The sequence below is a fragment of the Panthera leo genome, chromosome C1 (genome assembly GCF_018350215.1).
Source record: "Panthera leo isolate Ple1 chromosome C1, P.leo_Ple1_pat1.1, whole genome shotgun sequence".
Classification (NCBI taxonomy): Eukaryota; Metazoa; Chordata; class Mammalia; order Carnivora; family Felidae; genus Panthera; species Panthera leo.
The window spans coordinates 57144603-57158388 of NC_056686.1; the positions used below are offsets into that span (position 1 = coordinate 57144603).

A 13786-nucleotide genomic window follows, 5' to 3' on the forward strand; every position below is an offset into this window, starting at 1 on the left:
TAAAAGTTCCATAAAAATTCCCCAGATGATACATATGCACCCAATAAGTAAACATGTACAGTTCAATGACATCCATGCTCTAAGACTTATAGGTATGGGATCGTAAATACGATAAACATCCCTGCCTGCATAACACTTATACTCTAATGGGAAAGGCAGTCATTATTTGTAGTTATAATGCTTCTTGTACAAAAGGAATTAATTTTACTCCTACACTGAATTAACATATATATATGTAAGTTAATGATAAATAAATAACAATAATTTATAAATCCCTATCTCACGCAGCCACTAAGCCCTTTTCAGGTATGGTTTTATTTAATATTCATATAATATAGACAATTAGATATCATTTTCATTTTATAAAGGGAGACATTGAGGCACTGGCATTTTTTTTAATGCCAAAATTTGGGCAATAATTAGCAGAACCAGAAGCAGAACATAGAGTTGCCTGACTTCAATGTCTTATTCTTAACCTCATAACCAGTTACTTCCACTTGGTAACTTTCTCTAGTGTATCGTCAGGAATTTTTTTATTTGTTAATTAATTTTGTATGGCAGAGGAGAAGTTTGGGTTCCTTGAAATCTGTCTTATTTCAGCTTGTGTATAAGTCCAGGACTATAAAAACATCCAAGTTACCAAGATATTGAAAACGGGTATGTGAATATTCATAGTTCAAGAGGGCAATAAAGAGTATAATTAGGACCCAGGACTATACAAATATAGTCCAAGAATATTAAGTTTTAGTAACGATAATACTTCATACTTAAGTAATACTTTAGTGAGGATAGTACCTAATAAACTTAGCTGTTATTTCAAGCTGTTTCCATATTCTTTTACAAATATTTTGTGGTTGCTTGGATCAATTATAAGAATGTAATTTAAGAGACCATGTCTTAAGTTCATAACATACCTTTCTGAGAACTCCAAAAGAAAAAAAAGACTCAGTTTTCTTCTCTGTCGCATAATATAGACAGGGAGGTGCCAAAACCTTTAAAGGAAATGCTTGATGCCAGAGTTTGAGAGGTTAATAATGATTTCTATGATAGACACTTGTCCCCATGTACAATAATCATAATTAGTTTCTACTGCCTAGGCTAAGAACAGGGCTGGAACATATTCTCATATTCTCCAGAACATAAATTCTGTTATGTATATTCTCTACAGGTGCACACAAGCCTGCTCTCCTAAGGAGCTTTAAGATCTCCTGAGATTTGTGAGGTATGTAGGAAACTGTTGCTTGGATTACTATTTAGCAGTGGGTGGTTTTCGACACAAATTTGCAAAGGCTTAGAAATCTTCCCTTCTATATGAAGAATTTCCTGACCACCCTTGTCTGAAGTCATAAAATACTTCCCGTTAATGTATTCTTTCAGAAGTTGTTGTGTTCTTTCATAAATTACTACTTACATTTTCAAATGTAAGAGGGTCATCCTCATAGGCTGATATGACACTTTTCCCCTCTCCAGAAGTAGATTCCCCCATTGCTTGTTATGAGAAATCTAAATACAACCAGCATTTCCTCAATCTAGCCCCATTTGTGAAGATTTGATGGAGTCATGTAGCTGACTCATATGTTGGCATTTGACTCCCATAATCTCACCATCTGATTTTCTTCCCCAAACTATCTCATTCCCTGGTATATCTTCTATAATCCTGCTCCAAATGGTGGCCAATATCCTAGCCTCTACCTTCTTTGATTTCCCCTTTCTATCCATTGTCAACACTGCCACTGCCCACTTTACTTGCAGAATAATATATTCAGTATGAGCTTCTACACTCAGCTCTTATACCCAGCTCCAATACCTCAGAAAAATAACAATAATAATACATTTATTCAGTTGTAATGAATCATCACATCCTAGAAAATAATAAGAATTATAAATAACTTATATATATATGTATATATATACATATGAGTGTGTTTGTGTGTATGTGTGAATACATGTCAAAGGATTTCACTCTACCTTTCTATGTTATCCATAGACCCTTGCACTGGGTAAACACTGTATTAAATATTATTTAGTTTGCTTAAATAGAATAGACCATCAGATAAAGTAAATTAATAAAAAAAAGATTTCCTTATCTCCAATGCTTCTGGAAAGGGGTGTATTATTTATTCAGTTTTATGTTACTGGAAAGGAGAGAATCCAGTAGTCCATTTTAGTTAGGAGTTTTTCAAATACCATCTATGTGAACTTACTGGACTTTAAGCTCTTAGAAGCCAGAGACTTGGTCTATTTCATCTTCATTGTGAAAGGTCATGAGAATTTAGAGGCAGGAATTGATAGACACATCCATAATGGATGTAGTTTATAAAAGAAAAAAACTTGCATGACTGCCCTGCTATGTCATGAGGAAAGTAGGACAAAGATGGGAAGGAGGAAGAGTGAAGGTATATGCACATGTTCTGCCCATGTTTGTTTGTTGTTATTGTTGCTTTGCATATGTTTCAAACCTTATCTGTGTTGCACTTTGATTTACTTTGCCTGAGAGAGAAGTTATGCAATTTATGGAAAAAAAAAATCTTTAAGCTCTTGTGGTGGCATCATCAGAGAAAAGGTGTCTGGAGGTGGTGCATCGCAGAGCAGCTGGCTGGAGGTGCAAATAATAGACTCCTTCCTGGAAAACAACAACTTTAAAATGGAGTCTACCTTCTGGTTGCAAATTCTCGGCATCATAATGGGGCAAGGTAACAGATACTGGTATCAACTGTACACATTGTTGAATAAACCTCATTAATTGAATAGACATTTTTACCTTCTTCCTATTCTCTGAGAGACTCAAATGCCCATGCTGATCCGGGAGCCGTGATACCGTCATTTATATTCTCCTTAAAACACTTAAAGCGTTTTGCATTAAATGTGTTGAACGTCATTTTACACAATTAACCATACCTTTAGTATGAAGTAGAATTTGGAAACAGAATTCAAAGTTTTAATTTCGTGGTCGTTTTTATGAAAATCAGCTAACAACGTAATTTCCAAAAAAAAAAAAAAATAGGTGTATTAGAGGGCATAAAAATGGTGAAAGTATAAAAAGGAATTTTTTTGTAAAATGATTTTGGTACAGATTGTAATTACAAAGACACTTAAGCACACATTGTGGGTAGTATAAGCCAGCAACTTCAATTTTAAATTAAGGAGTTTTTAATGTAATAACTCTGCTACCTATATAAAATGTTGAGTTATTTCTGGGGAAGTAAAATAATCTCTTTAAATTTAATGTTACCATAAGCATAGAAATCTTAAGTTATCCAGGTGTGTACTTTAGAGAAACAGGAATATTATCTTGACATATTTAAAGAATACAATACATAAAGGTTAAATAGCAATGGTAAAATCTTCCTGGTTATTTTAGATATGCATTTAACATTATAATACCTTATTAGGCTTTAGAAGATAATATACTCATCCAAAATCATTTATATAATGAAAGTAAACAAAACAAAACACACCGTTGCAGGTTTAATACTATAAATAAATTATATTCATAATGATTTTCATATTATCTATTTATTCTCAACCTTCCCAAATTCTTACTTGTTTTTTAAATGCCTTGTACATACAGAAACTGTATAGAAACAAATGCTACTCATTTTTATTTGAAATATCAAGCTTAAGACAAAATGACTGACAGTGAATTATATCTAATTTTCTCTTCCTATGCAGGAACAAATACACTAAGTGATCCATGCTCAGAGATAGCAGTCTATGGCATTTTCAGACAATGAAACTAGGAAAATGCTATTGAGCTTGAAGATTACACAATGTGAACTGTCAGTGTCTGGTAGGAAGAATAAGGTTATCAAAAACCCTTTGGCAATATCTGTGTAATGGCCAAATTCCTGTCTGAACACTAAAACATTCCTTTCAGTCAACTAGGTGAAGGTTAGTTTATTGATGTGGTTTAAATCCAGGAGGATATCAGACATTCTCAGATCTGTGACCTTTCTCTTGGTAGAGAAATGAGAAGGAGCTGGGGGTTGGGATTGTGGGGATATGTAATGAATTGAAAGAACTTCAACACTTTTCCTTTTACCCCTAAAGTCTCATGGGATTTAACTAAAAACTGATTTTCTGTAGGGAAGATTTTGATTTCTGTACTGTTATCTTATTCCTGGTTATTTTCTTGCCACAGTTAGAAGATAGGATGAAATGAGACCATCTTATCCACTTACAAGTAATAAGGTAAACCCTCTGCATTTCAAATTTCATAAGAAGACATGCTTAACCTCAATTTAATAATTATTGCAGATATGCAAGTAATGAAATGTGCTTGTCTATTAGATTGGGAAGGTTTAAAAGATGACTGATACCCAAGATCAACAGTGGTGTGAAAAAACAAGAATTGTGATGCACAATTTATGACAACATGAATTAGTTTAACATTTTTGAGAGGGATTTTGGTACCATCTATCAATTTTTACATATTATTATTTTCAGTAATACTATAACAATTACAATATGACTATATTTTATATTATTATTAATATATATTTATATTATTATAAAATGTTTAGTTTATCAATATTTCAAAAAATATATGCTATATATTCTCACATAAGAATACAAATGCATGTGTACATGGAAATGCATCACAAAATTGTTACAATGGTGAAAAAATTACAAGTCCCCAATAGCATTAATAGGAAAGAGGTTGCATAAATTATGGTATATCCATGGAGTGGGATTCTATAAATCCTAAGAGAAAAGGAGATTACTATATTGAAACTGAAATAGAAGGATATTTCACTATATGTTATAAGCAAAGAGCATGTTATAAGGCAACATACATAGTAAGAATACCTTTCTGCAGGATAAAATTAATAATATAGTTGTATATTACTATATGCTGAGAAAAATTCAGAAGGATACATCATTGTAATAAATAAATGTAGTTATTTCAAGGGAAGAGGTTATAGAGCATTTTAATATTTTACTTCATAAAACTTCTGCATTTCCTGGGATTTTAACAGTAAATATATATTTCTTCTATGATCGGAAAAGAATGAAAATATAAAAATGTCTGTCAGAGAAACAATTCGGTAATATTTAATATGTTCTTTTCTTTAACAATGCTATGTTGTTACTAGTCTCTTTTTCTTCCATAATTTTCTAGATTACTGAATTCACTGCTATATCTTTATCAAAGAGTCCATGTATTCCAAACGGGGCTAAATTTGCATGTTTTTTTCTTTTACGTCTCATATTTAAACCTTTAATTGGTAGATAAACACCGTTCGTGATTCAAGTTGTTTGCGATACTGCTATCAGGGGAGTTGGCTTTAATCAAATAATAACTGAATGCTATCTCATAGTTGGACCTGTAATAATAATAATAATAATAATAATAAATTTCATTTAGTAGAACGTGTTCATTATCTAACTGATGAAGATAACTGGTATTGAAAGAGATTTGTGCCTACACTAACCCTGAAAATATATTAGGGAAATCAAAAAATAACTAAATGTGTTTTTGTTTATTTTACCTAAAATCTATCAGTCGTAAAGTCACCGCACTATCATTTGTAACATCATGGTGGCAAAGCTCATACCCACTGCTACCACTTATAATAGCATGCTCTACAAAAAAGAAGTAAACAAATGCTATTTCAGCTAACTTCAACATTTTGGCAACGAAAATATCACCTCAAAAATTGTCCTGTAAACAGATAAATTAGTTCCACTTCCAAAGTATGGCAGCCTAAATATCATGAAAATACTTGAACAAAATATCTAGAAATGCTGGAGCAAAATAACAAACTGCTTTTATTTATTATTTTGCAGACAGAGAAATTCCAAAAATAAGATAATTTCTTAGAGGTCAAAAATTAAGAGAAAACAGAAAATTATAGTGATAAGTAGCATTTAATTAAAAAAAAAAAGAAAAAAGTTGAGAGGGTACGTTGCCTGGTTGGCTTGGTTGGTAGAGCATATGACTCCTGATCCTGTGGTTCTGAGTTCAAGCACCACATTAGGCGTAGAGATTACTTTAAAAAAAAAGAAGAAGAAGAAGAAGCATTAAATATTTAACTCCTCTGAAGGCATTATGCCACTTAGTAATCTAGAATGTGCCTATTAACAGGCAGCTAAATAGGATACTAGACCTTTTGTTTACGAAAGATGGGAGTTAGGGGCGCTTGGGTGGCTTAGTTGGTTAAGCGTCTGACTTTGCTTCAGGTCATGATCTTGTGGTTTGTGAGTTCAAGCCCTGCATCCGGCTCTGTGCTGACTGCGCAGAGCCTGGCGCCTGCCTGGGATTCTGTGTCTCCTTCTCTCTCTGCCCCTCCCCTATTCACGCTCTGTCTCTTAATACTAAATAAACATTAAAAAAAATTAAAAAAAAGAGAAAGATGGGAGTTAACTGAGACCTCTATTTAGAAGGTGGGAAACACATGAAGACCTACATTTTTACTAAAAGGTTAATTTAAAATTATCTACCCCTGGTAAACAGGGATTACAAGGTACATTATCTGCTTCACTCTTGGCTCTGAGTGGAGAAGAAAGTCTTTCTCTGAGAATTTATCATCACAGCCATCTCCTTTTGATCACTTGGGACTTATTTGGGTGGCCTGGGAAACCCATAGAAGTTATCTGGGTAGCTAGCTCTTCAGGGCACCTGAAAAAACAAATATAGATCCTTCTTGGAACAAAACATCTTCAGACCAAGGTTCACATTATTTCCACATGTAACATCTAACTGAAAATGAGCTCAGAATCCAAGGTGATATACCATCCTGAATAAGAAAATAAGTCAGCACCCCAAATTAGACCCCTTGAACTTCAGATATTAACACAAGTAGACACAATGTAATATAAAAGAAGGAATCAAAAGCAGTAAGAAACATGACACTTTCAGAAAAGATCAGAAAATTTTGATACATAAAATAGATTTTGAAATATAAATATAGTTAGTGAGATTAAAAACATAATCATGGGTTAAATATTACATTAGATAATTGAAGAATTAGTCAACTGGGAGAAAAAGCACACAAATTTACACAAAATGTAGCACAGACAGATGAAAGGAAAAAATGTTAAAGAGTGGTTAAGAGACATGGAAGATAAGGAAACAGGATAGGCAATGATGGAGAGGCAAAATATATCCAGAGAAAGCCCTCATTGTTTTTCCAAAATGAATTTTTAATTCATAGCAGCATAAAAAATAATAAAGGAAATAACATTAGATAAAATCTAGGAAATAAAAGAAAGGAAACCATTCCTAAAAACATCAGTACTCACAGACAAAAAGAAAATACCTAATAGCAAGAATGAAAGAAATGATTGTCTACAAATAAATGGCAGTTATATTGAGGGCAAATATTTCAGCAGCAACAATGAACACCAAAACCCATGAAGTAATATCTACAAGATACTGAGGAATAATAACCATCAACTTTGAATTGTATACTAGTTAGATTATTGTTGAAAAATAAGGTGTAAGAAAGATTTTAATCTAACATAAAATTTTGGAATTTGAGTTTTTATAATTACATATTGTAAGATATCAGGTGAAAACTGTTAGGGAGAAAAATTCACTGAAATAAAATGTTATCAAATAAAATCCATACAATAGGAAGTTATTCTTATTAATCAATAGTATCAAGACTCTATTTTGAACTTTGGCTATATTCCATGCTAAATATTACCATTCTGAAACATACTGAAATAGTCTAGTATGATTTATGTACTGAAAGGCATTTCTTTGGCCTTGAAGTAAACAAAATAGTGAGACCTAACCAAAAAATGCTTGGCTCCTGACTACATAAGATGTCTCACCCATTCCATGCTGCTTTTACTAAAAATAAGTAATTTAATCAACTCATCAAATTGTTTGGCACCACCATTTGACTATTTTCTCAGGCAAATAGACTGACAAGATTGTGCAGACTGAAAAAGAGAAAAAAACTTATAAAACAAAATTACCAAAGTTGTCACAGCTTGATATATCTTTCTATAATTAAATTAGGATTTAATTCTATTTAAATTTACCTTCAACATTTCCATCTCTCTTTAGATGTTACCTTACATAACAAAAACATACTCATAATATTTTTTTCTGGCTATGTCTATTTTCTCATCATTGAATGGAAAACTGTTCTTTCCTAGGAATTATTTTTCTGGACCAGAGCAAATTCATGATACTATAATTGAAGTCCAAGACTTGTGTTATATAAGAAAACAATTACAGATGGGCCAATATAACTTCATAATATTGACCATAGCAAGGCACTATTCTAGCAGGTATTTGATAAAGGAAAACTTGAAAAAACTTAATGGTAGCTAATTTTTCAGTTATCCATCTGAAGATAGGACAAAGCACAAAGCAGAAAAATAACAATGAATTTTTTTTTTGTCCTAACTTCTAAGGAAAGATAATTAGCATTTCTACATAGAAAACCTGGTTTAGCATAGAAAAAAAAATTAGCATTGCACAGATTCTTTAGATTAAAGGATTATATCATCTTAAGGGAAGTAGAGTGTTATATATGATCTGGATTGTGTGTACATGTAATCTTCTGAACTCTGGCTGGTTATGCAGTTTGAATTCCTATATTTGCAAACCAATGGAAGTTCTTCAGTAGCTTATAGTTGTATTAAAAAAAAAAACTTTGCTGGGAAAGACATCAATTTCCTACCTGTTTTTATAATTCTTTCTTCAATTAATAATAATGTACTATAATAAAATTTAAGAACATACGACTATACAATTGTAGAATCATAAAGACCTTTAGGATGCTTCAACTACAAATATAAATGTTAGAATGAAAAGTGTATTTTAAATTTTGTACATAGATATGAAACTACCTAGAGATAACAAAGATGTTCTCAATAAATTTTTATGCATAATATGTTAGATAACTCACATGCATTGCTTTTAAAAAGAGATTTTATTCCTGTCAGTTGGTCTTTTTCCTCACATGTTATCTAAGATAACCTTCCTGTTAGACTACTGGCATGACACATTTAGTCTGAACTGCTTATGAGAGAGAATTGCCAATTTTATACAGCACTAGACAGAGCAAGGTCTTGGGCTTTCACATCTGTTATCAAGATATCTGTGGTGTGAAAAACATTAAAGAAGCTCTCATGGATCTATACCATGCTTATAAATCGATATCCCAAAAGAAAGGATGAAGAAAAGTCAAAGACATTTTAAAGAAGAACAAGACGAGATGCCATGTTCTTCCTATATATCAGTATCGATTATGAAATGACAGCAATTTAGAACAGCTTTTAATTGAGACAGTATAGCAAGACAGATGGAACCAAATGCACAGGCCAAAAATTGACCAATAAGCTGGTATATGATAGAGGAGGCATCAGTTTCTCATGAGGAAAAAAATGGAAACAAAAATTGAGCCCTTACCTCACACCATATACACAATCAATTTCAGATGGTTTAAAGTCTGAAAGTAAAACATTAAAATTATGAAGCTTTTGGAATATAGTATAGAAAAAAGGTATTTTTAATGTTGGGATAGCAAAGGTTTTGTTAAATTAAATGCACAGCATATATCATAAAGGAAAATGCTGATAAAGTTAATAATACTAAGTTAAAACTTCTTTTCATAAAAACATCATGTTAAGGGCACCTGCATGGCTCATTTGGTTAAGCATCCAACTCTTGATCTCAGCTCAGGTCATGATCTTAGTTCAGGTCATCATCTGAAGGATCATGCCCCGCATCAGGTTCTGCACCGATAGCATGGAGCCTGTTTGGGACTATCTTTACCCTTCTCTCTCTCTCTCTCTCTCTCTCTCTCTCTCTCTCTCCCTTTCTCTGCTCTCCCTCTCTCTTCCCCTCCCTTGTGCTCACATGCTCTCTCTCTCTCTCTCTCAAAATGAATAAAATAAATAACATAAAAAAACATATTAACCATATTAAGAGTGATAATTAAAGGTGAAAAATAACTGACAAAGGATTAGAGAGCAGGTCACACACACACACACACACACACACACACACACACTCCCCCAAAATTGAAATGAGTGAGGTATATAAACCAAGAAATTCAAACTGGAAATGTGGATTATTAATAAACCTATGAAAAGATGTTCAATCTATTAAGTAACCAGGAAATTATGCATTTAAACCATAATGAAATAACCATTTCACAACCCTAAGACTAGAGAATGTGAAAATATCTGATAATACCAAGAACTAAAGACATGTGGTTCAAAGGAGACTCTCATAAATGATAGTAAAGAAGTAAACTCAAAAGAATTTAATATTGAATATATTCTACAACCCAAGAAGTCTACTTGTAGGTGATATGTAAACTAGAAAAACTCTCATACACATACATAAAGAGATAAAAAGAGATAAAAACAAACATGTTCACATCACTTATGAAAGCAAAAATTGTCATCAGAATGTGAATATGATAAATTTATCCAATCAACTATCATACAGCAGTAAAATTAGTGAACTAGAGTGACACCTATGAAGATCAATTATTCTTAGAAACACAACATATTTTAAAATATCAAAAGCAAGTTGCAAAAGAATGCATACTACATTATATTATTTATATAAGGATTAAATTTCCAAAGCAATGCAAAAACATCATTAGCAGTAAAAGTGCGTGAGATTTATTTATGTGCAAAGGTATAAATAAACACAAAATTTAGGAATGAGGTTACCTCTGAGGGGTGAGGAGGCAGAAATAGAAGAATGAGAGAGGAAGCTTCACTCTTTTCCTCCTCAGGTGTGCGGTAAGTACATCAGTGTTCATTGTATTTTGTTACCTTAAATATGCAAATTAATGTTTAAAAATAATTATCCAGATAGATTAAAAACCACAACAAAGAAGCATTCACTTTAGCTAGAACAGGTTGTTAATCTGAGAGATTAGTTTCACGGTAAAGGCCATGTAACTAATTTGAGGAAGAATTTTAATGATTCCTACTTCCTATTCAGAGCTTCTCCCCAGCTTTTCAAAAGGTAACCACAACAATGCAGCACTTCCTATCCTTCTTGTACCCCACTGATACTGATCATTATTATTAATAAACCTATGAAAAGGTGCTCAATCTATTACGTAACCAGGAAATTATGCATTTAAACCATAATGAAATAACCATTTCACAACCCTAAGACTAGAGAACGTGAAAATATCTGATAATACCAAGAACTACCGAGATGTGGTTCAAGGGAGACTCTCATAAATGATAGTAAAAAAGTAAAAATAACTACCAAACTCCTCCAGCTATTTCAAATTTTAAACATGTTTGTCTATTTTCCCAACGACCAGTATCTAACTAAGCTATTAACAGTTGGTAAAGCTAAAAGTGTTGTGCTTCCCATAGTAGTTTTACTTTAATGAGGAATTGCCAGAGAGGAAATCTTTTAAGACAAGGGTGACATTTCAGGCCTCCAAAGAGAAATATTAGGAAGATAGTTGGCACTTGATTGTTTAACATCACAATATGTCTTTATTCTCTAGGAATTTAATCCTGGGAATAGATTATCATTTCAAAAATTGTAGTAGTGTGAGTAAAAGGGATTGATTAACAATTTACAAAATTTTATAGGGGTGATGTCTAGTCTTTCATACATGTAATCTGAATGGCTAATCTGGTAAAACTACCTCAATCTAATTTTTGAAATTGTTGTTATTTCTGCTTTTAGACCTCTGCTTGAGTGACAGCCTAAGGGTATTCATTCATCTTTTTCCAATTATCACACAGTCATCTGCATTTCCAGAGGGTTGATGACAGAACAACTTGGAGTTTAAATACAGCACCTGTATTTGCATTTCAATAGTTCCATAATTCTATGAAAGCATTGACATCTCTTCAGTGTGCCTCATTGTTTAAATAGTGAAGGTAGCCACATTTGTTCAGGATTCATAAATCTTAGGAAAAAAAATAGGCCATAGTATCCAAAGCCTCTTCTACAGAAAATATTCATCTCCCTCCTTTTCTTTTTTTAAATGCTAAAATCATGTTTGTTAAAAACCATAGGTACTACATCCCATCTGTACTATATAAAAACTTTTATCCATTTGGGTCTTTATAACCTGAAATCAAGGTTTGAGGATAAAATAAAAGGAAAAGGAGGATATATAGTTTGAAGTATATTAAAAGGACATCATCAGTTTTTAATTTGGAGTTTCAAAACATCTGTCTCCCTATTGGGAAGGAACAAGTTTGTTTTGAGTTAGGGACTTTATTGGTGGGTATGTAAGCAGTTACTTATAGTCAATTATGATTTTAAGTAGAATGATTTTTGTCAAATATTTTGGTACAAGAGAATGAATCCTAGAGGAAAAATAAGAAATTCTGAGTTCAAATACAAGGCACCTGGGGACCTTTCTGAGTTGAGCCTTTGTACCCTTCCTGTAAGTGTAGATAACATTATCCACCAAGTACTCTTAGGAAAGTGAAAATTCTGTGTAAACTATATCAAAAAAACCCTGGAAGTTTATAAAAGACTGCACAATTGTATAATTGTTGTGTGAGGTTAGTTTTTTATATTTTCAATCAGTACCTAAAATTTTTCATCTCACTGCATCCAGCTGAGACACTGAGATGTGGTAATATGTTTACAAGGACAAAACTATGGGTGGAAAAGAATAGAGCTCCACAGAGGTCAATTCAAAAATTTGTCATTTTAACATTCTTTTTCCATCTCCTTGCCATTTCAGAACTGTTTCTCTGTGGTGTTTTATAATACATTTTAAAAATGATCTGACTTTTTAAAACATATTCTCTCTTCCATATGCAAATGATATCGAATACTGGGAAGGTGTCCTTAAAAGTCAGCCCACCTTCATGGCCCAGGTAAAGTGGGAAATAATCCTCATTCTTGGTACTCTGCAGATTAGATGTCAATCTCCGAAGTATCTTCCTAGCTAATCCCAGCAGCCAGGAAGGTTTTTGACCTTGAAGATTTTAGCATTGCAAATCTAAGAATATAAGCAAGTGCATTTTCTTTTTAGCAAACTCTGAGTTTACATCCACCCCAGAGTGGCAATTGAATGCCATGCAGCCTGACTGTATTCTTAGGAAATGGAGATTCTTTCTCTTCCATGTGGAGGAAACAAAAAAACCCTATAGCCTATATTGCACAAAAGAATGATTCCAGGATAACAAATCCAGTTTCAAAGAGAATTCATCAGATGGGTTTAAAGAATAAAATAGAAGTCTAAAAATAGTACTAACTTCATCAGTATGTTTCTTAACATATTGCTGCTTATAAGAGTTTAAAGAGAAGTGTGTGAGAATAAAGTGTCTGTGTGTGCCTTTATGTGAAGGAGCTAGGAGTGTGTGTGAGAGTGTATGCTCATGGCAGGAGGAGTGGCGGTGAAACCATGAAGGGTAGTTGGGAAACCCCTTCTCTTTTTGCGCACTCCCAGGGTAGCAGCCCTGGCCACAGAATGAGAAGGAAATGTCAGAGCAGGCACAAAGGTCGCTGCCTTGACTGATGTGAAGTGACCGACCCGCAAGCAGAGACTTTTCTCCTTGGCAGCCAACAACCTGCAGCAGGAAAGGCGGGCGGGGGAGGAAACCCCGAGGAGGCGCTCCTGGCCGCCTCTTTGCTGAGATAGCAGGAGCAGCAGCCTGCGGAGCCACGAGCGCAGCGTCACTGAGCTGGTGCGGGTGCAGGGGCGCTCAGGGAGGCGCAGAGGCCCGGAGCCGCTACAGCCTCGGAGTCGCCCGCGCTGCAGGACGCCGCGCCGCGCCGCGCCACTCGAGCGCCACGGGCCAGTCCGGCAGCAGGAGGAGCGGTTGGCGGAGCGCTGCCCTGCACGGTTCCTTGAGCACCTGCCTAGCC

General features: G+C 33.9%; 1 protein-coding gene across 1 annotated transcript in view; it reads left to right on the forward strand.

Moving 5' to 3' along the window:
* Positions 1-4131: 4131 nt before the first annotated feature.
* The window catches only part of LRRC7 (leucine rich repeat containing 7), a 564537-nt gene continuing 554882 nt past the window's right edge, over positions 4132-13786 (forward strand). Inside the window, exon 1 of the mRNA XM_042951516.1 lies at positions 4132-4191. The gene's annotated coding sequence lies outside the window, so the exon portion shown is untranslated. The remainder of the gene's footprint in view (positions 4192-13786) is intronic.